The 27,776-nt window shown below is 44.3% G+C and overlaps 1 protein-coding gene across 8 annotated transcripts in view; it reads left to right on the top strand.

Moving 5' to 3' along the window:
• Positions 1–1,025: 1,025 nt before the first annotated feature.
• The window catches only part of RAD54L2 (RAD54 like 2), a 96,937-nt gene continuing 70,186 nt past the window's right edge, over positions 1,026–27,776 (top strand). For 3 of the 8 annotated variants that reach the window (XM_077325903.1, XM_077325905.1, XM_077325904.1), the window contains exon 1: positions 1,028–1,312. The gene's annotated coding sequence lies outside the window, so the exon portion shown is untranslated. Of the gene's footprint in view, positions 1,313–1,465; positions 1,705–7,268; positions 7,413–27,776 lie in introns of those variants that run through there. The other 5 variants (XM_077325902.1, XM_077325900.1, XM_077325901.1 and 2 more) reach the window with 5 other exon arrangements.

Here is a 27,776-nt window from a genome sequence, read left to right as displayed (position 1 = left end):
CAAACATGTACAAATTCACCTTTTGGTTATACAACATCCACATGTGGGTCTCAAATGTATATGCATCATGCTAATTAAAAAAAAATTATTGGCTGTTGTACAAGATTGACTTGCCCACTAGCACACAATAGGTTTATTCAACTTTCTTCTCTACTGATCAGCCATGTTCTGGTGCATATTTATCTTGTTAGTCTATTGAAAATAATTTACTCAAGTTGAGCATTGTTATTTATGATGGCTAGTCTTGGCTAGCATCTAGCCAATGTTGTAGCCTTGACCATGTTCTGTGTAACAGCATACCAACTGATACATTCTGCTATGCAAGTGTGCTGAATTTAGCTGCTTGCAGCCATCTAAAATGGCTCTAAACTAAAATGAATAAAGCAGCTCCATTTTAGCCTATCACTATTGGACGTGCGGTAAAATTTTTTTAACAGCGCACTAGAATGATTCAGAATGGCAGAGGTGAAAATGGAAGAAAGCAGTTTACAGCTCATCCATGCTTGGCAAAGTGGCAAACACAAGCAGCTTTTTATGAAAACGTAAATAAAATCAGTTATCGGCCACTTGCACAAAAATATCTGTTGGTAACCGGGTACCAAGATGTATTACATCCGCTGTTTGGAAAGGGGCCTGCCGGACACGTGGAGGAACCATGAAGAATGAGCGTGGCTGTCAAATGTTCGCTGAAACAGTGGGAGTGAATTTCCTATAAAAGTGCTTGCGGCCTGGATTTGGCCCTAACACGAGGGCTGGAAGTTTCTTCCCTTCATGTTCCCCCCGTTTCGTTTCGTTTTTTAAATCTGATAGAGCCAAGATTTCCACGCAGCGCCCTGCCGGATAAAGTGAGCGCGAGGAGGCCGTTTCGTTTCAGTCGCGTCCCAGCGCCAGGGGCCGCTTCGTAGCGCGCCGCTCGCCCTGGGCCGGGGGAGAGGGGGCCTTGCTGAGGCCTTCCCGAGGCTCCCCGCCCCACACCACGCCCCCTGCTCGACGTTTCGGAGGTTGCCGTCTCCTCGCCCTTCCTCACTCCCCAGGGACGTGGGAACCTTTCTGCACCTCACGGAACCTTTGCTGCGGAAGCGCCTGTTGCTGCCCGGGGGATCCGCTGGGTGGCTCCGGCCGAGGGGACGCTTTACTGCTGCGGACCCCCAAGCGGAGGGAGCCGGAGCGAGACAGAAGAGCGAAGCGAAGGGAGGCAGCGGCAACGACGTGGGTGAGGCGGCCGGTCGGGGGCTGGCGCGCCACCAGCAGCGTGCCGAGCGCCTCAGCCCCCGCTGCCTCTCCGCGGCCAGGCCTGCAGCCCCAGCAGGAGGTGAGAGCCGCGCGGGAGGCGCCGGCAGGGAGCGTCGCGCACACAAATGGAGGCGCCGCTGGGGGAGCGGATGGGCCCAGGGGTGGGTGGGTAAGGAGGGAGCCAGCCAGCCAGCCAGCCAGACCCCTCCCCCTCGGCAGACCCAGGCTCTGGGGAAGGAAGGGAAGGAGGGAAGGAAGGCTTAGCCAGGCGGCGCTCCGGGAATGTGCCGCTTCGGCGCTGACTCCGCCTGGGCACCCGGAGGCGGGCATGGAGACCAGGCAGAGGGGGCGGATTTGATGGCCAAGATTAGCTCCAGAGGGAACAAAAGCTTCGGAGTTGGCCCCACGGGAAGCGGGGCTGCTGAACAATGAGGTGGCGCCCCGTGGCTTCAGCGCGACCCCGGCAGCGAGGTACGGAGGCGTCAGGGATGGCTGAGGGAACTGGACTTGGATGATGGACCACAGAAGGCAATAAAAAGAAGGAAAGCCTCAGACTGTGTTTGGACTCGGGGGAGAACTGGTTATTGCACCGGGAGGAAGTGGTAGAGTTAGAGGTGAAATCTACCTATGAAAGGGGGTATTTTAACATTTGATTAACTACGTGGGAGGGGGAGTAATTATACTAACTGCGATGGCTGGCAAGCAGCACTGTGGCGATGAAACTTTGAAACTTCCAAATGGGATGTACGTAGCAGGCTGCCTTTTTACCTCTTTCATGATTATCAATATCTTTCAGTCTAACTGAACTCCAGTGTAATAAGTTCGGGTTTTCTTAGATTTGACTAGGTGTCTATTCCATGCTAGGAATTATCTTTTGCCTATTAATAATGCATGAGCACATGCAGAAAAAGGGGGGGGGGAGCTGCTACTACTACTGTCTAGCTTATGTGGTTTGCTAGGTGGTGTATAGAAGATTGAAATAACATGTTCTGTGCCTAGATGGATCTGCTTAGAAAAGGCAGGCTTTGAAAAAGTAGAGAGGAAAGATTGATCAGAAAACACATGCTGGCAGGAGAAGAGTAGGACAAGAGATTACCACAGTTTGAGGAAAAAGAAATGTTATGACATACAGAAAAGGGATTCATAATAAACAGCAAGGTAGATGGGGAGAAAACAAAGGAGAGAGACGAAACAAAGATAAACTTACATGAACGTGTTGACTTGAGGAGGGAAAAGAAAACCCAAGTATCCAAGTGCTTTCTGTTCCTATAGATCTTGTATTCCTCTGGAATATAGCATCTTTCCTGCACAAGTCAAACCCAGACTCTTGATGAAGAGACAGTTTTTACAGCTCACAGACTTAGCGAAATGACCCAGTCAGAGTGATGTAATAGTATATGGTTTAGAAGAGGTAATCTTAACTGATGTGAGAAGAAAAAGAAGAATCTAGATCAGGGAAAGGCAACCATTTGTCCATGTGCTGACAGTTTGGCACCCTGGGACAGATCTCTGCCCTGGCAACTAAGACCACCATGTGGGAGAATACAATAGGCATAGATTGTGGCAGCAAAGTCCAAGGTGAATCCCTGTGGTGGTGGGCCTTACCTTATTTCAAATGTATAGCCTTTTTGGTCTCCCCCCCCACACACACACACTCTTTAGTTTGCTAATAGGTGTCAGTATCTTCACAGGTAGATTTTGCTGGGGGGTGGCACTTGGAACAAAAAGGTTGACTGTTACTGGTTTTGATCATTACATTAGAAATAATTATTTTAAGCAGTATTCAGAAATGTGGGTCTCTAGATGATGGGGTAGCAGGACTGCCTATAACCTGGATGTGGGTGGAGATAGAAAGAAGTGAGTTCAGTTTGACTCAAAAGTTTTTATGTTTAAAGGGGAAGGAGATGATTTTTTTGACAGTAGCAGAAAATAATCAATTTGAATTGCAATAATAGGATTTTATCCTTCAATTTGATACATTAGGTTGTACAGGAGAAAGTGTTAGTGATACCCCACAAATGAATCTCTTACCTTTTAAAAAACTGGAAATAGTTGTTTGAGTGGATCTATGTTCACATTTGTGTAGGGAGGGAGAGCGATTAATCCCCCTATGTTTTTGCACACTGAGTCTCTAGCATCACCTAGAGCCGTTGTTAATCCTGCAAAGAAAACCTGCAGATAGCACACTGGAATTTATATATTTTCCCATGAAACAAATAGCTATTGTAGGATGGGTGTTAAGATTGTGAAAACGGCAGGGAAAGGAAAGGGTTAATTCCACTTCATGGCTGCAGTTCAAATTTGGGGCCTCTGGGCTGGGGAAGGGAGCAATTCATTCACTGATCTCCTAGTGTCGGGACTAATTTGACCCACAGTTAAAAGACGTGAGTGATATTCAAGTCAGGATTGAAATTTTAATTTTAAAATTTATTTAATTCATTTATACCCCACTTTTCTTCCCAATGGGGACTCAAGTTGATTTACATTGTTCTTGTTTCCATTTTATCCTCACAACAGCCCTGTGCGGTAGATAAGGCTCAAAGAGTGTAACTGGCCCAAGGTCACCCAGTGAGCTTTCAAGTCATGAGTGGGATTCAAACCTGGGCCTCCCAGAAAAGGCAGATTTGAGAGTAAATCTTCTCTCACAGGACTGAGATTGTAAGATCTTGACTCTTTTGTAAGATCTATGATTGACTTAGAACTATGAGAGTGACTGGTTAGTCTCTTGAGCCACCAGTCAAAAAAGGATCAGAATGGTAGTGTACTGTAATTTTGCTGATCTATCTCTGTTTCTCTCTCTCTCTATGTACGAGAGCATTGGGAGAGGAGGGTAGAACATCACATATTGTTCTGTCTCATATTAATAGAGGGTGTTTATTCCCTCTGCCTGCACTACTCTACTTCCTGTATGGTGGGCGTAGATGCAGGTGAAAGCAGTAGTTTACTTCAGTTAGTGTGACTATATTATTATAAAGATTTAATGTGTGTGTGTGTGGAGAACTCTAGGTAGACCCAGTCCTATGTCTTTAGTGTAATTTAGTTTCATTCCCAGTGGGGTTTACTCCCATATTTTAAAACACTTTCAAAGACATAGGAGGAAGAGTTGTTTAAATTTAGGGTTGCCAGCTTTGTAAACTATTGAAGTAACAACTATATTGAATGACCTATTATGTGTCTTTGTCTGTCATGCTCTTAGCAGAAGAATCATTCTTGATCAGGGGGATTCATGGTCAATCCATTTCTCTTCTGTAGTCTACTGGCTCTTGTTTGTAAAAAGGACGAAAGCCAGTAGTGTACAGTGAGTTGACTTAGACCAGGGAGATCTGAGTTCAAATGCCTACTGTGCCATGAGCTTCTCTGGGTGTCCTTGATCTCTCACATACTTTGTAGATATGTTGTGAGGATAAAATGTGGCATGGAGAACAATGTCTGCTTATCCTGAATTCCTTGGTTAAAGGGTGGGGTGATAAAAATGTGATGTTAATTCATTGTCTCTTCCAAATATCAACTTGGATAAATATACTTCTTTATGTTTCTTTGAGATTGTATTTAATCCTACATTGTTACTTTAAAATCTAAAATATAATTAAACCAATGTTAAAATTTGCTTTGTAACTTAATTATGGTAGTGATAGACAATATTATATATTTGGTATAAGGCCATTCTGAACCACAGTAGAACTACAGTACGATCAACAGTTAATGGAGAAAGGGAACTTTAAGGCAATAGATTTTCAGATCTTTGTAGGACTGTAACATGACATACATAACCCTTCTATCAGTAACATACATACTTGTACACATCTATAAATCAACAAACACTGTAGGACTTATTTCTGAGTAAACATGTTTAGGGCCACTCTGCACATCTCTTTGCAAAGCAGCATTAAATAGTTTTGATTCTCCAAGATTAAATGTACCATTGAATAAAATGTCAACTTGACAAGGCAAAGCAGAATGTTAATTAATTATTTTTGGCTGCATCTTGCTATCAGTAACAACCCTGAATAGCTTTCTGCTTTGAAATCAGGAAATGTCATTTGTAAGCTTTGGTCTGTTAATTTCATGCAAGACCAGTTACTGTTTGTAAAAATGTGAAATACAAAGAAATTAAAACTTTTGATCTTGTCAAAAATATGAATTTGAAAAACATTTAAGCTGGTAACAATCATATGTAATACCATTTAAACAGATTTATTTATATTCGAGATAGTTGGCTCACTGATGGAAGACGTCAGTATAAAAACAAAGATGAAGTTACATAACTTTACACTTAACCTTTGCTTTGGGATGAATGCTACTGGGTTCCAGATTTCAAGTATGGAGTATATGCTACCTTACCCCAAAGCTATATGGTGTAGCACTGTATTGTATCTTTGATTAGGAATGAGTTTGACATTATGATGTATATTCAGCACCATTGGTGCTTTACAGCAGTGGTACCCAACCACCGGTCCGGGGACCGGTCCCGGTCCGTGGATTAGTTGATACCGTGTCGCGGCTCCTCCTCCTCCTCCTCCCCGGCTGCTGCCTTGGGGGCTGCCCTGCTACTCTGCTGCCAGCTCACCTTTGGTGCTCTTCAGCAGCCGTCATGGCTGAGGCTCCCCCTTGGCATGGCACTGTGCAGCTGCTGCTGACAGCACCTCCCAGCAGGCGGCAGGAAGTCAGGGGCACCAGCGGGAAAGCAAGTGGAGCAGGGGCTCAGGAGGCGGCGGCGACGTTCTTTGGCAAAAGACTACCCCCGGGGCCTCAGTAAAATTGTCAAGCGTTGACCGGTCCCCGGTGATAAAAAGGTTGAGGACCACTGCTTTACAGGGTAACCTAAGCAAAAAAGATGGGTCCCTGCCTAAAGAGTTTACAGGATATTGAGAATGGAGAGATCATAAAGAGAACAGAGGAAAGTTAAAGGCAAAGGTAACAAGGATTGTATGTAGGAAAATATAGTTGTATTAAAGGTTTGTTGGAGATGACAACTAAGGAGCTAAGCTGTAGGCTTTCCAATAGAGGTGAAACTTCAAGGGAAGAAATTTGTTTGCATTGTGTAGCAAAATTTGCCAACAGGCATCAAGAAAAATTCCCCATCCCATTTATAGAGGCTCTTTATGAGTGGGAATTAGAAGTTAAAGTTTTTATTGGCATAGTGATAAATAACATCCCATTAAGCTTCTGTCAAAGGACAGGGTCCTTGGCAATTCCAGGCAATGAGGACAGCAATGGAGATGGCTGAGTTCTTATGAGAGCAGGGGGTAGGTGTTGTCTGTTTAATTTTTTTGCATCAGAGGGTGGTCGAATTGGAGAATATACTGTATAGAAAGGTTGGGGTAGGGCACTGGAAAGCCTTAAAGGTAAAGATAGGAGTGTATGCTCCTTGTAGAAGGGGATGGAAAGCAAGTGAATCGTTTTGGCAGCATAATCTTTTATTCTGATGAGCGGACTACATCTGCTCTTCTGGCACCATTAATAATAAATAATGACTCACCAGCATTCAGCATTATGTAACTGAGAATTATCCAGACTAAACTACGGGTTTGATTCTCCTTTTAAAATTTGAAGACTACTTTGGTTACTTTGAAACAGCTATTTTGCTACTAGGGGGAAAAGCTGTGAGAGATTCTTTTCCTGCAAGTTGAAGCTGCTGTTATAAATTATCAGTCAGGTTTAAAATCATGGTGGTGAATGTTTCCATTCAAAGTATTCCATGCTATACAGACTACAATAAAAAGTTTAATACACAAGATGGTGTTGCTTACTGAAAAAAGGAGAAGGCAAAAGCCTAAATGTATGTCATGTACCAGTGGTTTCCAACCTTTCTGATTATGTATGAGCCCCCACATGATAGACACAATACATATATGATGACAAAAGATCAAAATGACAGTGCTTAGTATGCATATTGAATGGCATCAAAATGTGTACAGAAAATAAGCAATATCAAGTGGGGTGTGAGCTGAAGTAGCAAGTCATAAAACTAAACTTTTCTGTTTTGCTTTCCATATCACAGTTGTTACTTCTAACTACCTTACCTTTGTTTTAAGGTCTGAAGTTCTTCTAAGGATGCCTCCACTTTTATAGGTGAGATGGGTGGTTACTGGATATCTGGCCTTTTCCTTGGTGACAGATTGTGGAACACCACCTCAAACATTTTAGTCAGGTGACTATTGTCCTCCTTTAGGCTCCAGGTAAATGCTCACCCAAACTTTTGATAGCATTTATTTTTTTGTTTTTTTTTTCATACTTTCCCTGCTATTTTATTAGCTGCTGTTTCTATTTTGTTGTTTTATTATTCCTGATGATAAAATTGTTAATTATTGCAAGCTAACTGGGGATTTATGATTGATTCTTGAAGTCATGTGCCAGAATCCAGTCAAGTGATCTCTGGCTGGAAGATAAAATGCAGCGCAGAAGGTGTATATTACGCAGGCTACGACAGCTAGCACTGCAGCATAGGTTATGTGGTGCTGGGCCAAAAGAGACCTAGTTTGAGTTGCATCCTAGAGCCATGTGCAGTTTCACTGTCAGTGTGTGACTGATCAATTGACTGGTGTGTCAGCTGTATGGGATTAGTTAAAAGGAAGTTGAAGGAGAGAGACAGGAAGGTCATGTCACTTCAGAATTTTTCAAGGTTTTTAAAGTAGAGACTTTGGTAATATATATGCCACAAAATAGGTATGTATGGATTCAGAAGGATGCCAGTGTGTTTCAGTAACAGTATCACAGAAGCTGCAAAAGGATAGGAGGCTCCCTTAAAAAAGTAAAAGTCTTGCCCAAATAAAAACAAAAAACTCAGCTCCTGGGATTCTCAGGGTAACTTACACATGTAAAAATCTTAAACACCTCAACGGCCCTGATAATATATTATTAAAACCGCCCGCAACGCCGCGGACTAAATAATTCGGGAGTGGGAGGAGTTAGGGCGGGCTCAGTCCGTGATGATTGGCCCCTTCCTCCGGACTGACAATCGGAGGGCCGATTGGGCCCTCCGATTCCCCGCCCGCAGCCAAGGGAGCAACTGTGAGCCGCGCGCAAAGCGCCTCTCGCCGCATCAGGCCGCCAGCCAGGGAGCCCCCCGCAGCTGCGCTGTGCGCGACTGCCGGGGGCTCCCTATCCTAGCACCCGCTGTATTTTTATTACAGCGGGCTTGATTACTAGTTATTAATATAATTCAGCTACTATGGGTGTTCTTCTCCTCTAATTTATCCTCACAACAACCTGTGAAGTAGACTTGGCTAAGAGTGTGTGACTGGCCTAAGGTAACCCAGCAAGCTTCCATGGCAGAGCCAGGATTTAAACCTGAGTCTTCCAGATCCTAGTCTAAAACTCTTACCACTACACAACACTGGTTGATAACCATAGTTGCCACACTCTTTACCATCTGAAGTTCCTGAATCATTTTTAGATTCAAACCCATGTATAATGTATAATATTTTATAACAGTCTAACATAGATATTAACAAGGGGTGTGTAATTGAGGCCTAGTCCACTGTTTCCATGAAGGCTCACAATGGATAAAGTAGTCAACGCATGGGTGGGAGGATCAGGGCTGTAAACATATTCAGGTTGGGGTTTACCGCCAATAAATACCATATATACTCGCATGTAAGCTGACCCGCATATAAGCCAAGGCACCTAATTTTACCACAAAATCTGGGCAAACTTATTGCATATAAACTGAGGGTGGGCAATGCAGCAGGCTACTGGTTAATTTATGGAGTAGCCCAGGGGTAGTCAAACTGCGGCCCTCCAGATGTCCATGGACTACAATTCCCAGGAGCCCCTGCCAGCGTTCGCTGGCAGGGGGCTCCTGGGAATTGTAGTTCATGGACATCTGGAGGGCCGCAGTTTGACTACCCCTGGAGTAGCCTAAGCACTTAATCCATGCTCCATCATCACAGGCTCTCCCATCCAGCCTCCCCTGCCCAACAAATACAGAAAAGTCAAGAGGATGAATAGCTGCTAGTTTTTGTACCCCACTTTTCACTAACCAAAGGAGTTTCAAAGTGGCTTACAATTGCCTCCCCTTCCTCTATTCATGCCAGACACCCTGAGAGAGCACTGACAGAAGTGCTCTTTGAGAACAGCTCTGGCAGGAGAACCAAACAGTGCCCCCCAGGCCGGCAAACCAGAACAATAGTACCCAAGGTTGGCAACCTACTACAACAAGTACAGCTACCAAACTGGGGGCTACTGTGCTCCCCCAGAACAAAACACTGAAATAAATAAACTGTAAAACTGAAAACTGAAAGAAAGAACTGTAAGAATCAACTTTTAAAACAAACACAACCCCAAAAAGAAAAGGCAAAAAATGCTGCCCCTCAGATAAAAGAAGAAAGAAACACTAGGAGAAAGAAACAGTAAATCCCAAAGCACCCTCAAAACCCACCCCACCCACCAAAACCAAAAGAATAGTTTGGAAGAAATCATCAGGAAAAGTAGGGGGGGGGGAGTGTCAAAGTCAAACCACTGATGTCCTACAAGCTGCCAGCTTTCAAGACCTTTTCAGAAGGCAATGGTTGTCTGGGAGCAACTAGCTCACTTGCAAAAAGCTCAGCTGCAAAACGCAATGCTACATTTGGCTGGCTGGGAGCAGGCTGTTATTTCAGTTAACCGTGTATAAGCCGAGGAGGGCTTTTTAGTGCTAAAAACTGCTGGAAAACTCGGCTTATATGCAAGTATATACAGTAGTGCTTCTATCTTGGCTGGATTAAGCTTCAGTTGGTATCTTAGCATCCAGACTTTCACCGATTCTGACCATTGATCACAACCTCTCTGGATTCAATTGGGAAGAAGACAGGGAGCTGAGTATCAAAACCATACAAACGATGCTGTACTCCAGATTTCCAGATATCCTCTCATAACAGTATAATGCAAAAACTGGAAAGCATAGGAACACCTGCATAAACCAAGCGACAAAACAAGGCTTCTGGAAGGCATTATTCCCTTCCAGCCCCCCCCCCCCCAGATGATTATCTCAGTCATAGTTTACACTTGAAAGCTGCTGAGTTATGTAAAACATAACAGGCCCTGTGAGGTAACCAGGGGACTTTCTGTCCCATAAACAATATGGAAGCCAGACTGGAAACAGTCTAGACAAGTGGTTTCCAAACTTTTTCATGCTGCTGCCCCCTTGGCTCCCAGGATACATCCCTAGTGCCCCAACACATTCACATACAACCATCCCCCTCTATCCTGGTGTTAAGTCTATTGCAAATTCAAACCACACAATATTGCCTACACTTCTTTTTCATTGTTTTTCAGTTGCTGTATTTTAGTCTGGAAAAGTTTGTATACGTTCTTCATTAAAGTCATTTGTAAAAGCCACTTTGGGTCCTCATGGCCAGGAGCAAGCAGGAAAAGGCTTTTCCAACCTCTCAGTGATGGAGACTTTTGGGGAAAGGTGGCTAATTCTGGGTTATGAAATTCCTGGAAATTTGGGATGGTGCCTAGGAATGACTGAGGAGGGGAAGAAGCTCAGTAGGAATATGATCCCATCCAGCCCACCTTTTGAAGCTGTAATTTTCAGGAAGCTGAGAAGGCCCTGGTCAGTACTGGGATGGGAGTCCACCAAGGAAGCAGAGGGTCGCTACTAGCCAAAGACAGTCGATGGCAAGCCACCTTGAATGTCTCTCACTAGGAAAATGCAGCTGCAGTGGGAAGAGTCAGACTGCTGCCCCCCTACTAGAGTTGTGCAGTCCAGCTGCTTCGGCAATCACTGGAGCCTGAGGCGGCCAGTGCCGTGACATGGAGAGGAGGGGCGGATCCAGCAGCGGTGTGCGACTCAGCGCCCGCACAAAGGCACAGAGATCTATGCCTGCGTGTGGGCACTGGCTGGCACGGCACCTCTGCTGTGGTGCTGGCTGCCATGGGCTTCGGTGATTGCCGAAGCAGCCGACCTGCCCCGGAGCTCACAACCCTACTCCCTAATGCCCCCAAATTCCTTAGTGCCCCCTGGATCTTTCTACTGCCCCGAGGGGGACAGAATGCCCACTTTTGAAACCCCTAGTTTAGATGCTGCAAGATTCTACCACAGCAAATTATAATATGTGCAGACTAGGAAATGATGAAAGAAATTGATGCATATCAATGGAAGAAAAAAGGAAGTGTGATCTTTGGTCATGTGCTCAAAGAAGAGCACGCCTAGCTGCAGAAGAAGAAAAGTTGATTTTCACTACCAGATGGAGTCTCAAAGTGGCTTATTATTACCCTCTCTTGATCTCCCCACAACAGACATCCTGCCAGGTAGGTGGGGCTGAGAGAGCTCTGACAGGGCTGTTCTGTGAGAACAGTACTGTCAGGACTGTGACTAGATCATGGTCACCCAGCTGGCAGCATGTGGAGGAGCAGGGATCCAAATCTGACTTCCCAGATCAGAAGGTGCCACTTTTTACCACTACACCATGACTTCTTCAGTTACAAGCTTTGCCTCTCCATATTTTATATTTTTCCATTGTTAACACACTTGTAGGCATGATCCTTGTTATTTCCTCATTTCCATTGTCCTTTGTAATCTAAAAGCAGGAACAGTTGTACAAGTCGAATGTTTTGTTTTTACTCTCTGTCAGCTTTTTAGAACCGCAGATTCGGATGGGGTGTTCCCCACCCTCACCTTGGTGGGAGAGCGACATGCTGCTCCCCTGCCACTGTACAATGGAGGGTCCCTGCCTGCTCCCCCTCCTCTTCCCACCACCATGCAGTGCACTGGGCTCTTCCAGCTCCGGCATTGTACGCGCCTGTGTATGCTGGGGGAGTCCTTCCCCTGTGCATATCTGGGAAGTGGAGAGGCATGCCACCCCGGCGTAAGAACCCGGCAGCCCAGTGTGGCTGCCGCCATGCATAATCGGTCTTCGAGACTCTTGGTAGAGAAAAGTGGCATATAAAAAATAACTGCTTTTCTTATAGTGAAGCGGGATGTACCACAAGTCGTCTGGAGCTATACTGTAAAGTTTGTCTGAATAGTATCAATCAAACTTCATGGAAAGGCAGTCAACATAACCATCATTCAAGTTTACACTCTAGCTACAAATGCTGTTTAGGAAGAAATTGAAAGCTTTTATGCACGTGTCCAGGATGAAGCTGATCACGCCTAAATAAGATGTGCTATTAAGCATAGGTGACCGGAGCAAAAAAGTCAGAAACATAGTGGAAGGCTTGGGCTAGGAGCATAAAATGAAGCAGAAGAGTGACTCATAGATCAGGCATGCCTTTTGAATGGCACCAATGCCAGTATTACAAAAGAGGCTGACAAATTCCTTGCTATTGTTATTGTGACCAGTTCTAATTCTTAATTGTCATCTGTTAATCCTTATAATCTCAGTTTTATTAATTAATTGTAATGCTACTTTCTAATTGTAATGGTTAATTGTCTTATGACCATTCTATTAATAACTCTTAATAGACTCAGTAGTCAGTCATCGTAATGTCTAACCTGTCTCCAATTTTACTTCGATCTTATCTTATTGCTATAATACTACTGTTTTGACTGATTCTATTATTGTTTTTATGACCAATGCAAATAAGGCTAACTGACTGAATGACTCATAGGACTGCTGTCAAATACATGGACAGCCCCTCATGGCTAATGTAGACATCAGTAGATTATATGGTTAAAACAAACCAGGAACAAATTGTGGTATATAGACCATGAATTGATGAATTATTAATATTGAAAATTAGAATAAAGTTGAAGAGAAACACCAAAACATTCATAGTACCAAATACAATCTAAACAACATTCCCAACGAGTTTAAAGACTAGGTAAATAACACATTTGCATTACTAAGTTCAAGTGAATATAAATTGAAAGGATTATAGGTTGAAAATGCAGATCTAGGAAGAATGCATAAAAATTGTTCTTGCAGCCAAAAGAAATGAAAAGCCTTGATGGATGAGTGATGAAACTCTTACTGTTGTTAAAGACAGATGATAACTAAAAGCCAAAAGTACAGAAATAGAATCAGAAGTCTAGATGCAGTATTCAAAGAATTTGCATGTAGAGACATGGAAACACATTAACTGATCAGGACAAAATAAAGAAAAGACAGGAGAAAAAGTATAATTTTAGAAAGTGAAGTAAAAACTGCACTGAGAGAAGTAGGGAGAAACAAATCATCAGAAGATATCAGTAGAGCTATTTCAAACCACAGAAAATGAGTCCATCAGGCTGAAAATGCACTATTTATATTCCTTTAAAAAGATATGTGAAAGACTGTAGCAACTATTAAATCATCACATTAATTTCTCACACAAAGTGATTCTGAAAATTTTACAACAAAGTCTTACCATATGTGGAATGAGAAATGCTAGATCTTTAAACTAGATTAAGACAAGGAACAGGCACTAGAGATTATATTACAAATTTACATTGATACTGAAGCATATGAAATAATTTCAGAATAAAATCCACTAGTGTTTCATTGATTGCAACAAAGCTTTTGACTGTGTGGAACATGAAAAGTTATGGTTAGTTTAAAAAGAAATGAGTGTGTCACAACTTCTGATTGTTTTGATGCACAGCCTGAACAAGAGGCTGCTGTTAAAACAGAATATGGAGAAACAAAATAGTTTCCATTTGGTACAGGTGTCAAACAAGGGTTCAATCCAAATGCAGGACATATCATAAGGAAAGCTGGATCAGATTTTGATGAAAGTGGAGTGCAAATTGGTGGAAGGAACATTAACAATTTGAGATATGCAGATGACAACGTATTACTGACAGAACACTGAATACTTGAATCAGGTCCTGATGAAAGTTAAAGTGGAAAGGGCCATAGCTGGATTACAGCTGAACACCAAGAAGACAAAAGTATAACGACCACAGAGAAATTACACAAAGTTTAAGGTTGACAACAAAGAAACTGAGATTGTTAAAAGATTTCCTGTTCCTTGGCCTCATCATCAGCCAAAAGGGAGATTGTAATCTTAACACAAGCCCGCGACGTCGCGGGCGCCGCGGACTAAATAAAAGAGTAAGCCCTTGGGAGGCAGGATGTGTCCAGGATGAGGAAGGGTGCCGATTGGCCCCTTCCTCCGGACAGACTATCAGAGGGATCGGTCCTTCTGATTCCCCGCCAGAGCAACTGCGAGCCGCGCACAGCGCGGCTCACAGTTGCTCCTTTGCCGGCGACATGACGCGTCGGGAGGTGCTTTGCGCCTCCCGACACGTCAGGCCGCCGCAACGCAGTCTCCCGATCCGCCCCCCACGCTCCTGACCAGAACAGCGAGTCAGGCCGCCGCAACGCAGTCTCCCGATCCGCCCCCCCCACGCTCCCGACAAACAGAACAGGAAGTCAGGCCGCCGCAACGCAGTCTCCCGATCTGCCCCCGCATGCTCCTGACCAATAGAACAGGGAGTCAGGCCGCTGCAACGCAGTTTCCCGATCCGCCCCCCCCCCCCACGCTCCCGACCAACAGAACACGAAGCCCATGGCAGGGAGCCTCCAGCAGCCGCGCGGAGCTGCCGGGTCCTGATGCACTGGCGCTGCTCAGTGGCTTGCTGAGACCTGACCCCGAAGCCCTTCTGCACTAGAGGAAACTGTCTCAAGAAGGGTCCTTCGCCACGGAAGCGGAAGACTCCTCGCGGGAAGCAAAGCTGCGCTATCAGCATGAGCCGATAACCTTACAATATTCCTGCGAAAGCTTCTGCAACTTCCCCTGCAGCTCGCCGGTTGCCGGCATGGTCGCCCACGGCGATGAGAGCCTGCTATCCAGAGTTTTGCTGCCCCAGCTGCTCAACCCACAGCAAACACGTACATCCGGGTTTGGGCAGAGCTAGCGAACTGGTGTCGCCGCGCAGCCTCACTCTGGGGGGAAATGCCGGGTGCCATCTTGGATTCCCACCGGAGTCAGAAGCTGTGAGAGACAGAGCGGCGAGGAGGCCTTGGGCCGTGGCTTTTCACGTCGTCTGCCCACTTTTAGAATCCGCCGGGCGGTGGAAGTTGAAGGGACGCACGTTACTTTCCACGGCTGGGCCCTCGGGGAAGAGGGGATGGGGTGGCGACGTTGCCGTGGTAACTGCTCGCTTCATAGCCAACGGATCTCCGGCTGTCCGCGGGAGCTTATAGGCTGCTCCCTCCAAGACGAGGGCTACGGGGCTTTCCGGGGACGGCAAGAGGGGTTGCCTCAGCCCTCAAAGAACGGCTACGCTTCCCGCCACGGCGAGCTCCATTGTGGCTGCGCTCAGCTCTGGAGGGCGGCTGAGCCTGTACGCGGCGACTCCCCCAGAATATGGAGTGGCTGAATTAGAGGCGCCTTAGCTGATGAATCGCTAGAGGTTTTGTCTGCCTAGCCAATCAATTCGCTTACTCAAGCATCCCCGGGTAAGCAATTCCCTTACTAAAGCATTCCCCCCCGGGAAAGGCTAGCGCCCATTGTATTTCCACATACAATGGGCTTTGCCTCTAGTAAAGACATAAGGCGATTTAGAAGACAGCCATGAAGGAACTAGAAAAAAAATCCTTAGGTGTAAGTATGTATCATTGGTGCCAAAGTTCAAGACAATTCATACCATAGTATTCACCATTATTCTGTACAGATGTGCAAGGTAGACAGCGAAGAAAGTTGATCTGTTCGAAATGTAGTATTGGAGGATAATCGTACGGGTACCATGGACCCTCTTCTAAAAGATAAGCAAATGGGTTCTAGGTCAAGTTAAGCCTGAACTCTCCTTAAAAGCTCATTTAACTAAAATGATACTATTTATTGTCTTTGGTTATATTTATGGGAATACAATAATTATTAGAAAATATAATAGTCCTAGGAAAAGATGGAAGGCAGCAGGAAAAGTGGAATACCCAACATGAGATGGATTGACTCTGTCAAGGAAGCGATGGCCCTCAACTTGCAAGACATGAACAATAGGGCATTCTGGAGGTAATTAATTAATAAGTTTTGTCATAAAAAAGAAATTATTTGACAGCACTTAATATACAAACACAATGTTATATCTAATTCCTGCTTCCAAAATTCAAAAGATTTCCAGTTATCAGAAAAAATACTCTTTTAATACAACCATCTCTCAAGTAAAGAATTTCTGACCATTTTGATAATTTTGCAATACCTCATACTTTTTGAATCCTGAAATTTATTGTGAAAGGTTTACTAGATTTCCAGATTTTTTGCTAATGGCGATTTTGCTGGTGTATCCCTAACTCCCTAACTCAGGCTTGCTCAACCAATGTTTCGTGAAACCCTGGGGTTTCTTGATGGCCCTGGAAGAGTTTCCTGAATGGATGGGAGTTAATTAATTTTTAATATATTTAAAAAATGTGTTAAACATTTATTGGGTGATACAACCATATATGGTTATGTTGACCTGTTTGCCCCCTCCCAAAATAGCCAATGATGGGCCTGGAGGGGGTGGGAAGGGGAGGGTCCCTGGGTGAGCATTTATACAGCTATGCATTCCAACCATATTCTGCATCAGTGGTCCCCAACCCCCGGTCCAGGGACCGGGACCGGTCCGTGGATCAGTCGGTACTGGGCCGCTGGTCCTCCTCCCCAGCTGCTGCCTTGGGGGCTGCCCTGCCACTCTGCTGCCAGCTCATCTTTGGTGCTCTCCAGCGGCCACCATGGCTGGGGCTCCCCCTCGACGTGGCACTGTGCAGCTGCTGCTGGCAGCGCCCCCCAGCGGGTGGCGGGAAGTCAGGAGCACCAGTAGAAAAGCAAGTGCAGAAGGGGTTCAGGTGACGGCGGCGACGTCCCTCGGCAAAAGACTACCCCCCCCCCCGGGCCTCAGTAAAATTGGCAAGCATTGACTGTTCCCTGGTGATAAAAAGGTTGGGGACCACTGCTCTAGATAATAGCTAGAAAGAGACAGATAGTCCATGGGAAATCCCATGGACAGGAGCAACAAGCCTTTTCCTGCTTCCCAAAGATGGAGACTTTCGGGGAAGCAAAGAAATTCCTGGAAGGCTGGGTTGCAGCCTGGAAAGCAGAAAGTCTGAGGAGGAAAAGGAGCTCAATGGGAATATAATCCCATCCACCCCACCTTCTGAAGCTGTTGTTTCTTCAGGAAGCTAAGCAGGGTAGGCCCTAGTCAGCACTGTGATGGGATACCACCTAGGAAGTCCAGGATCACTACCATCTAGAGCAATGGTCCCCAACCTTTTTATCACCGGGGACCACTCAACGCTGGGGACCACTCACCAGGGACCACTCAACGCCTTTTACTGAGGCCCGGTGGGGGGGGGTAGTTTACTCCTCTACTCTCAACCACTGCCCTAACGCTCTCTGATCGCTATGGTAATGTTTAAACATCCCTTCAAAATAAGATACAGACACGCCACAACAATGAACATTTTAACTCATGACAATGACAAATCAATGGGAACACGGAGCTTGTTTCTCTGCAACGAGATAGTCCCATCTGGGAGTGATGGGAGACAATGACACCCGAAGTGTGTTGTAAAGGGCCGGGGGGGGGAATGAAGTTAAGGGGTCGGGGGGGGAGAAGGCGTCCTTCGGGGCCCACCTCCAATTAGTCGAATGACCACATGTGGTCTGCGGCCCACAGGTTGGGGATTGGTAATCTAGAGCAGTGGTCCCCAACCTTTTTATCACCAGGGACCGGTCAACGCTTGACAATTTGACTGAGGACCGGGTGGGGGTAGTCTTTTGCCGAGTGACGTTGCCACCGCCGCCTGAGCCCCTGCTCCACTTGCTTTCCCGCCCCTGACTTCCTGCCGCCCGCTGGGAGGCGCTGCCAGCAACATCTGCGCAGTGCCATGCCGAGGGGTAGCCCCAGCCGTGGTGGCTGCTGAAGAGCACCAAAGGTGAGCTGGTGGCAGAGTGGCAGGGCAGCCCCTGAGGCAGCAGCCGGGGGGGTGGACGAGGAGAAGCCGCGGCCTGGTACTGACATCCACGGACCGGTCCTTGTCTCTGGACTGGGGGTTGGGGATCGCTGTCTTATAATATCCAAATATTGTTGTTGTTATGTGCGAAGTCGTTTCCGACCCATCGCGACCCCATGGACAATGATCCTCCAGGCCTTCCTGTCCTCTACCATTCCCCGGAGTCCATTTAAGTTTGCACCTACTGCTTCAGTGACTCCATCCATCCACCTCATTCTCTGTCGTCCCCTTCTTCTTTTGCCCTCGATCTCTCCCAGCATTAGGCTCTTCTCCAGGGAGTCCTTCCTTCTCATGAGGTGGCCAAAATATTTGAGTTTCATCTTCAGGATCTGGCCTTCTAAGGAGCAGTCAGTCCAAATATACTTTCATTTAAATACATACATTGAAATGTATTGAAGAGTTTCTTGGAGGCTAGGTGAATATTTTCCTTTCCCAGATTACTATGCATAGCATAGGGAGCTATTTGTCTGTATTGTTTGAACTAAAGATTATAATAACTATAATGGCACACGCACACAGATGCACACAATTATTATAATTTGCGATAGCTTGGAAAATTGTTTATTTGCCAATAAGGGCTGACAACTCATTAAGTGTATCAGTTGCTGAACTATTCATTTATTTCTGATCAGTTACAAGTAAGATAAGAATATGACAATTGCCTTAAAGGAAAATAGGATTGCAGATTATGTCGATTAATTGTCAACACTTTGTCTTGATAATACAAACATTTTAAATATTAAAAGTACAGTCCTAACATGGCTGCTGCATAGATGCTATGGATGCATATCACCTAAACAGTTTTATTTATATTATTTATTTATTACTTTGATGTATAGCCCGCCACTCCCCTAAGGCTCGTGGCGGGTAACAACATAAAAACCCATAAAGCCCCTAATACATAAAAACATTCTACAAAAACAAATACACCGTCCAACCCAACCAACCTGACAGCGGTGGCATTCCCGGGGAGGGGACCAGGGAGCACTGCATATATAGCCCTGAGAGGGGAAGGGGGGCCTGATCTTACAAGGAGGCGCCGACCTCAACCATAGACCTGGTGGAAGAGCTCCGTTTTGCAGGCCCTGCAGAAAGCTGGTAAATTCCACCAGGTAGGGGCCAGGGCCGAGAAGGCTCTGGCCCTGTTCGAGACCAGGTGCACTTCCTGGGGGCCGGGAATCACCAACAAATTTGTCCCTCAAGTATGTGGGTCCCAGACCGTGGAGGGCCTTAAAGGTTAAAACCAAAACCTTGTACCTGATCCGGCTAGCAATCGGTAGCCAATACAGCTGCCTCAGCACAGGCTGGATGTGGGTCCTCCAACATGTTCCTGTGAGGACCCTAGCAGCTGCATTTTGCACCAGCTGTAATTTCCAGATCAGGCGCAAGGCTAATCCCGTGTACAGCGAGTTACAGAAATCTATTCTGGAGGTGACCGTCATATGGATCACTGTGGCCAGGTGGTCAGGAGACAGGTAGGGCGCTAGTAGCTGAACCTGGTGAAGATGGAAGGAAGCCTGGCCCGCTACCTTCTTGACCTGGGCCTCCAGTGTTAACGAGGCATCCAAGGTCACACTCAAGTTCCTGGCTTGGGACACGATGGTCAGTTGCGTCCCAGCCAAGGTGGGTAGTCACGCTTCCTGAGCTGCTCACTTCCCCCCAAATCACAGGACCTCCATCTTGGCAGGGTTGAGTTTCAGGCGACTGTGCTCGAGCCATCCAGCCACGGCTTCCAAACATCTGGCAAATGGATCCGGGGGGGGGGGAGGAATCCGGGCGGCCTTCCATCAATAGATACAGCTGGGTATCATCAGTATACTGATGGCAACCCAAGCCATAACTTCTGAGCAGCTGGGCCGGAGGGCGCATAAAGATATTAAAGAGCATGGGGGAGAGCCCTGAGCCCTGTGGAACTCCACAAGGGAGCCCTTGTGCCTTTGCTACGTTACATGAATATGTGAAGGGAAGGAAGAAGAGAGGGGAAATTAATTAGCATCCTGTTGATCTGTATTTTGATCTACTTGGCAGATTATTTAGTTTAAAAAGTGAATATCTTACCTTTCTGGATAGGCACAAAGTGACTAACAACAAAGTTTAAGCTGGTAGAACACAATACTAAAAAAAAAACTTTGATAGAGTAGTGCAAGGGCAGAGGTAGGTCCATCTGTGTAATCACTATGGTATCTAAACATGGAAGAATGAGGGGGGAAATCCAAAATCTTTGTGTGTCCAATATTTTTCATGGCCATTGTGTTGAGCAAACATTACTTTAAAAAATACTGCATCATTACTGCAGTGCTTATTAAAGCTCTTATCCATGCAGAGGCTGTTATGTATAGGGTGAGGTTGTAAATAGCTACAGCTTTGGGGACCCTGGTGTATAAAACAAGAAAGGTAGAGGCATAAAGGAAGATACTGAAGGTATTCTGTGGGTCATGGTGCCTCGGTCTGTGTTGCCACCAATCTGTTATTAATCATATCTATTTTAAGTGGATTTAATTTGCCAAGACTTTTGTGCATCCCTTATTTTTTCCTCATCCCAGTCACACAATTTGATTTTTGTGTCTTGTGATTTCTAAAAAAGTATCAATATTAGGTTTCTTGAAAATACCAGGGAATTCCTGTGTTCAAAATTCTTCCCGGTTTTATGACCCCAAAATGCAGAAAAAGTTATGATAACCTGCATTGCTTTTGTCTGTTTCCTAATGAGACACTACAGTGCTCTTGAAAGACTTTAAGGATTACCATCTCTCTGACGGATTTCTGTAATTTTGTAGAAGATGTAAAACAGAAATCTTCAGGAGGAGCTTTTTAATAAAGGGATTAGAACTTTAGCGTGATGGAATGGCTCAGAAAGTTGCTTTTACGAGAAATAGGACAGTAGTGTCTGCCAGTTTTCTGCCAGGTATTGTAGTCTATTTAGGATTGCCAGGTCACTCCTAGCAATCGGTGAGGGATGAGGAGTTACCAGTAGAAAGAAGAAGGCATAAGGCATAGAATTTTTGGCCAAATACCAAAATATTGCTCAGAAGTTGCTGACTTCTGCAACACTGGCAGCATGGCCTATGTGTGTTCTTTACTGGTAAATCCCCCTTCTGGTAAGCTGATTGGTGGCTGGGGGCAGAAGATGAAGAGCTGATTTTTATACTCCGCTTTTCACTACCCAAAGGATTCTCAAAGCGGCTGAAAGTTGCCTTCCCTTACTCTCTCCACAACAAACACCCATAGGGCTAGGTGGGGCTGAGGGAGCCCTAATATTATTGCTCTGTGAGAACAGCTTTAGCAGGTCTGTAACTGGCCCAAGGTCATCCAGCTGGCTTCATGCAGAGGAGCAGGAAATCAAACCTGGCTGACCAGATTAGAAGCTGCTTCTCTTAACCAATATGCAAAGCTGGCTTCTAGTGGTGAGGGATCCATGCCTCTACTAAGCAGTCTGGCAACCCTATTGCTGTTTTTTCTACCTTTATACTTCCTATTTTCTGCATTGTAGTTTGTCAGTCCTTAGACTGGGGGTTCCCAGCTATTGCCATGGTGTTGATTGATTCCTTTCCTGGTGCCTACCAAGTGCTTTTAGAAAGTGGATGGGCTAGGAAAGTCTTTAAGCCAACCAGGCCTCTGATGAAGCATTGGAGATCTGATTGTCTATATAGATTTTGACAGCATAAGGATCTTCACTGTGTGGTTAAAGGCCAACTATGACAGCTAATTTGTGGTTGGCTCTGCTTCTTGTGGCGGCACTTTTTGTGGCTGTATTTGTGTCATAATTCTAAAGGTGCCCACAGGCTCAAAAACGTTTCTGTTTGAATTGTTTTCCAGTTCTGTAATCCTAGTCCTATTGCATTATTTATTGGAAGGTTTTAGAAGAAACTACAAGTACAACGATATAGGCTAGATATTAGGGGGGGAAATTTCGCAGTCAGAGTAGTTCAGCAGTGGAATAGGTTGCCTAAGGAGGTGGTGAGCTCCCCCTCACTGGCAGTCTTCAAGCAAAGGTTGGATACACACTTTTCTTGGATGCTTTAGGATGCTTTGGGCAGATCCTGCGTTGAGCAGGGGGTTGGACTAGATGTATGGCCCCTTCCAACTCTATGATTCTAAGTTTATTTGCATTCATTTTTATATTTTGCAACCATCCTTGAGTCTGTGAGAAAGATGGAGTAGAAATGATATAAGGAAATAAAAATTGGTATCTCTTCAAAACTATGTTGGCGGTATGATGATTTTGGGGGTGAAGTGGGTAGGATTGTGCAACTGGCCCCATTTTTATCAGCAGGCTTTTGTTGTTAGGTGCAAAGTCGTGTCCGACCCATTGCGACCCCATGGACAATGATCCTCTAGGCCTTCCTGTCCTCTACCATTCCCCAGAGTCCATTTAAGTTTGCACCTACTGCTTCAGTGACTCCATCCAGCAACCTCATTCTCTGTCATCCCCTTCTTCTTTTGCCCTTGATCGCTCCCAGCATTAGTCTCTTCTCCAGGGAGTCCTTCCTTCTCATGAGGTGGCCAAAGTATTTGAGTTTCATCTTCAGGATCTGGCCTTCTAAGGAGCAGTCAGGGCTGATCTCCTCTAGGACTGACCGGTTTGTTTGCCTTGCAGTCCAAGGGACTCGCAAGAGCATTCTCCAGCACCAGAGTTCAAAAGCCTCAATTCTTCAACGCTTGGCCTTCCTTATGGTCCAACTTTCACAGCCATACATTGCAACTGGGAAGACCATAGCCTTGACTAGACGCACTTTCATTGGCAGGGTGATGTCTCTGCTTTTTAGGATGCTGTCTAGATTTGCCATAGCTTTCCTCCCCAGGAGCAAGCGTCTTTTAATTTCTTTGCTGCATTCCCCATCTGCAGTGATCTTGGAGCCCAGAAAAATAAAATCTGTCACTATCTCCATTTCTTCTCCATCTATTTGCTAGGAATTGAGAGGGCCTGATGCCATGATCTTTGTTTTCTTGATGTTGAGTTTCAAGCCAACTTTTGCACTCTCCTCCTTCACCTGCATCAACAGGCTCTTTAGTTCCTCTTCCCTTTCTGCCATTAGAGTGGTATCATCTGCATATCTGAGGTTGTTGATATTTCTCCCTGCAATCTTGATCCCAATTTGTGACTCCTCTAATCCCGCCTTTCTCATGATATGCTCTGCATACAAGTTAAATGGGCAAGGTGACAGTATACAGCCTTGCCAAACTCCTTTCTCAATTTTTAACCAATCAGTGATTCCATGTTAGAATCATAGAATCATAGAGTTGGAAGGGGCCATACAGACCATCTAGTCCAACACCCTGCTCAACACAGGATCAGCACAAAGTTCTCACTGTTGCTTCTTGACCTGCATATAAGTTTCTCAAGAGACAAATAAGATGTTCTGGTATTCCCATCTCTTTAAGAACTTGCCATAATTTGTTGTGCTCCACACAATCAAAGGCTGTAGCATAGTCAATGAAGCAGAAGTAGATGTTCTTCTGAAACTCCCTAGCTTTCTCGATGATCCAGCATATGTTGGCAATTTTGATCTCTAGTTCCTCTGCCTCTTCGAAATCCTGCCTGTACTTATGGAAGTTCTCGGTCCACATATTGCTGGAGCCTAGCTTGTAAAATTTTGAGCATAACTTTGCTAGCATGAGAAATGAGTGCAATGGTGCGGTAGTTTGAACAGTCTTTGGCATTTTCCTTCTTTGGGATTGGAATGTAAACTGACCTTTTCCAATCCTGTGGCCATTGTTGAGTTTTCCAAATTTGCTGGCATATTGAGTGTAGCACTTTTACTGCATCGTCTTTTAGTTCAACTGGAATGCTGTCACTACCACTAGCTTTATTGTTGCTCAGACTTCCTAAGGCCCATTTGACATCACATTCCAGGATATCCGGCTCCAGGTCAGTAACTACCCCATTGTGGTTATCAGGGATTTTAAGCTCACTCTTGTATAGTTCTTCTTTATAATTTTGCCACCTTCCTTTAATCTCTTCTGCTTCTGTGAGGTCCCTACAATTTTGGTCCCTTATCATACCCATCATTGCATGAAACGTTGTCTTCATATCCCCAATTTTCTTGAAAAGATCTCTGGTCCTCCCCATTCTATTGTTTTCTTTTCTTCTTTTCTTTGCACTGTTCATTTAAGAAGGCATTCTTATCTCTTCTAGTTTTTCTCTGGAATTCTGCATTCAATTGGGTGTATCTTTCTCTTTCTCCCTTGCCTTTCACTTCCCTTCTCTCCTTAGATATTTGTAAAGCTTCCTCAGACAGCCATTTTGATTTCTTGCATTTCTTTTTCTTTGGGATGGTTTTAGTTGCTACCTCTTGTACAATGTTGTGGACCTCCGTCCATAGTTCTTCAGTCACTCTGTCTATCAGATCTAATTCCTTAAATCTATTTTTCACCTCTACTGTATATTCGTCGGGGATATGATTTATTTCATACCTGAGTGACCTAGTGCTTTCCCCTACTTTCTTCAATTTAAGCCTAAATTTTGCAACAAGAAGCTGATGATCTGAACCACAATCAGCTCCTGGTCTTGTTTTTACTGACTGTATAGAACTTCTCCATCTTTGGCCGCAGAGATTATAGTCAATCTGATTTCTGTGTTGACTGTCTGGTGATGTCCATGTGTAGAGTCGTCTCTTGGGTTGTTGGAAAAGAGTGTTTGCTATGACCATTGTGTCAGCAGGCTAACCTGTGTCAAATAATGTTGCTTGGATGCTGGAGGAGGGTCAGGAAAAGAGAAACAGTTTCTTCAGTTTTATTTTTTCCTACTGAGAAGCTTTTCACCTTTTGAAAACTTGTGGCCATTTGCAGGGGAAAATTACTTTAAAATGTAACTCAGTTATTAAAACAAAGAAAGCTTTGTCTGTAGATCTCTATTTAGGGCCCTTTTTATTGATAGGTATGAAGTTTGTAGCAAATTAAGTGAAATTATTCTCTTGCAAGTACCCTAGAAACAGTAGGAATCATATACTTTGGTATGTTAGCACAATATCCTTAGTTTCTTGTAGCCCCATTGCAATAGAGTTATTTATTTAATAATATATTGCCAAAACAATTGCACTTACTTTTTGATCTTATACACTATTTACTTTTGTAAGCTCAGATAACAATATGGCTACGGTGCTTTCTTTTAGTGATTTGCATGATAGACTTTTTTTAGTGGGCCAGGGAAAATGTTATTGCTTAAAAGATTAGTTACAAAATTAAGTTCCGCATAAAATTGCTTTGAGAATTGGTCAGAAGCTACAGCTCGTTCTGTATCTACTTCATTTGAGTAGTAAGTGGGAAGGGGCAGGTTCTGTCACCTGTCTCAGTTCTGGACCCTACTCTAGGGACACTGAACCCTGTCTTCTTTGTGGACGGTCTCTTCCCACATGAAGAGAGGCTGTATGTTGTTCTGTTGTACAACTTGCATTGTTGGTTTTATTTGAATTTCTTTTGGTGCAGCATCTTGTAGGGTTAAGCTGTAGCTACTAAACTGACTATTATTTTAAGGAAATTCTTGGTGGATGAAGAATCAAGTTGTATCAAATGGAATTATTTAGGTTTTATTTACCTAAAACCACAAGGAACTGTTCCTGGATTATAAATAGTATTCTTACAGAGACTGCTGAACTTTTATTAATGATACAGCTGCTTTACAGATTACTTGGGACCAGAGCTCTTTCAAATTATACACAGATTACTTTCAAAACGGTCACACAATCTATCTACATTTCACAAATATCCCTTATTTAAAATATCTGACAGATTATTTATTTATTTATTTAATATATATAACCCAAAAGAGCCTCTTGTGGCGCAGAGTGGTAAGGTCTGACAGCTTTGCCCATGAGGCTGGGAGTTCGATCCCAGCAGCCAGCTCAAGGTTGACTCAGCCTTCCATCCTTCCGAGGTCGGTAAAATGAGTACCCAGCTTGCTTGCTGGGGGGTAAACGGTAATGACTGGGGAAGGCACTGGCAAACCACCCCGTATTGAGTCTGCCATGAAAACGCTGGAGGGCGTCACCCCAAGGGTCAGACATGACTCGGTGCTTGCACAGGGGATACCTTTACCCTTACCTTATATATAACCCATAACAGATTTCTTTTGTGACTGTAACTTGTTAGCTCTTGGTTATCTTTACACCCAGTCTCTTGCTTGCCTAACCTCACAGAGATAGTCCACATCACAGGTTTTGTCATAGATCCATGAGACTTTCAGGAATATTCCTAATAGAGTCACCAATTCCTTGAATATCAGATATGATTCAAAATGGAATTCCATAGGCATATAAAGTCAAATCAAATATTAATTTATTTTTCTAGTAGTCAGTTCTCATTTGACACAATCAGAACGGGTTCCTGGGTTACTCAGTTCCAGGTTTTCCCTGTCTTCTTCAGTGATTGTGAGACTTCCAATGTTTTGTTGTAGTGTATCGGTTATCACCTTGGCTCTCAGCTCATCGAATTCTGGAGTCCTTATATGACGAACCCCTAAAATGCCAGCTTTCTTTCTCTGCCATTCTAGGAGCAGATATTTTAAATAAGGGATATTTGTGAAATGTAGATAGATTGTGTGACCGTTTTGAAAGTAATCTGTGTATAATTTGAAAGAGCTCTGGTCCCAGAGATCAAATAGTGAATGTGAGGTTTGGGGGCCGGGTCCCTACCAATAAAACAATAAAGGCAAGTACAACCAGGATGCATTATGTAATTACCCTTGGTAGACATTCTGAACTGGGTCAAACTGGCATGAAAAATGAGGGCAGGCTTATATTCGTAATTCTTACCTGCTTGTGGTGCAGTTATTAATGTTGTATATCTGAAGATTGCCAGGCTGACTGGAAACTCTCCAGAGGAGCACTGCTTATGCAACTGAAAACCAGGCAGCCACCCGGCATTGGGAAAGGAGTGTGGAGTGGGTGGGCTGGTTATATGATAAACCCTTTAATAATTCACCCTTATGTTGTACTAGGAAACTGAAATCTTGCTTAAGTTTTCAGTAAAATAAATAGCTTTTTTGAGTCAGAGCTTACTTTACGCTGCTGAAAGGTATTCTGAGTGAATGCTCATACTGAAATAAATATTGTTAGTCTTTATAGTGCTCCTGAACTTATGGGTTGTGTTTCTATAATAGACTAAGGTTCTACCCATCTGGATTTGTTGACTTTTTAGAAAAGTGTTAATTAACTGTGTAGTTATTGATTTTAATAGGTTAAGTGCAGACTTGAAGCAATGCAGCAACCTAAGTTGATACATAGCTTGAATGTAACCTGTTAAGATCAATTTGGCCTTTTAAACATGTGTGGTTTTAGTTAAGGTTCTTTTAACTGGTAACTGAAATATAACCACAGTTCACTGGCAGAAAACTGGTCAGCACAAAAACTGTTGTTTAACCAGAGATCTTAAATGGAGTTACAGCATTAAATTCATTTGTTGAAGTGGTTTCTTGTTTTTGATAATTCAAAATGGATTGACGTTTTTGTGCTATTTGGAGGTAAACTTATTACCAACATCAGGGGTTGACATGTTCAGTGCCAGATCGTTGCCAGATGCTACTATTTTCAGCACAGATTTTATTATGATGTTACCCCTCTTTTATTTTTATGCCTCAGTGCTTTTACAATGTCATAGATTGAATAGAAAAGAATTCTGAGAAACTGTGAAAGTTTTAGCAGTAGGTTTTATGGTAGTAATAATTAGAAAATATCATCATTAAAAAAACAACACCCTGAAAGC

Source organism: Paroedura picta, chromosome 3 (genome assembly GCF_049243985.1).
Source record: "Paroedura picta isolate Pp20150507F chromosome 3, Ppicta_v3.0, whole genome shotgun sequence".
Lineage (NCBI taxonomy): Eukaryota > Metazoa > Chordata > Lepidosauria > Squamata > Gekkonidae > Paroedura > Paroedura picta.
This window is presented reverse-complemented; position numbering and strand designations above follow the sequence as displayed.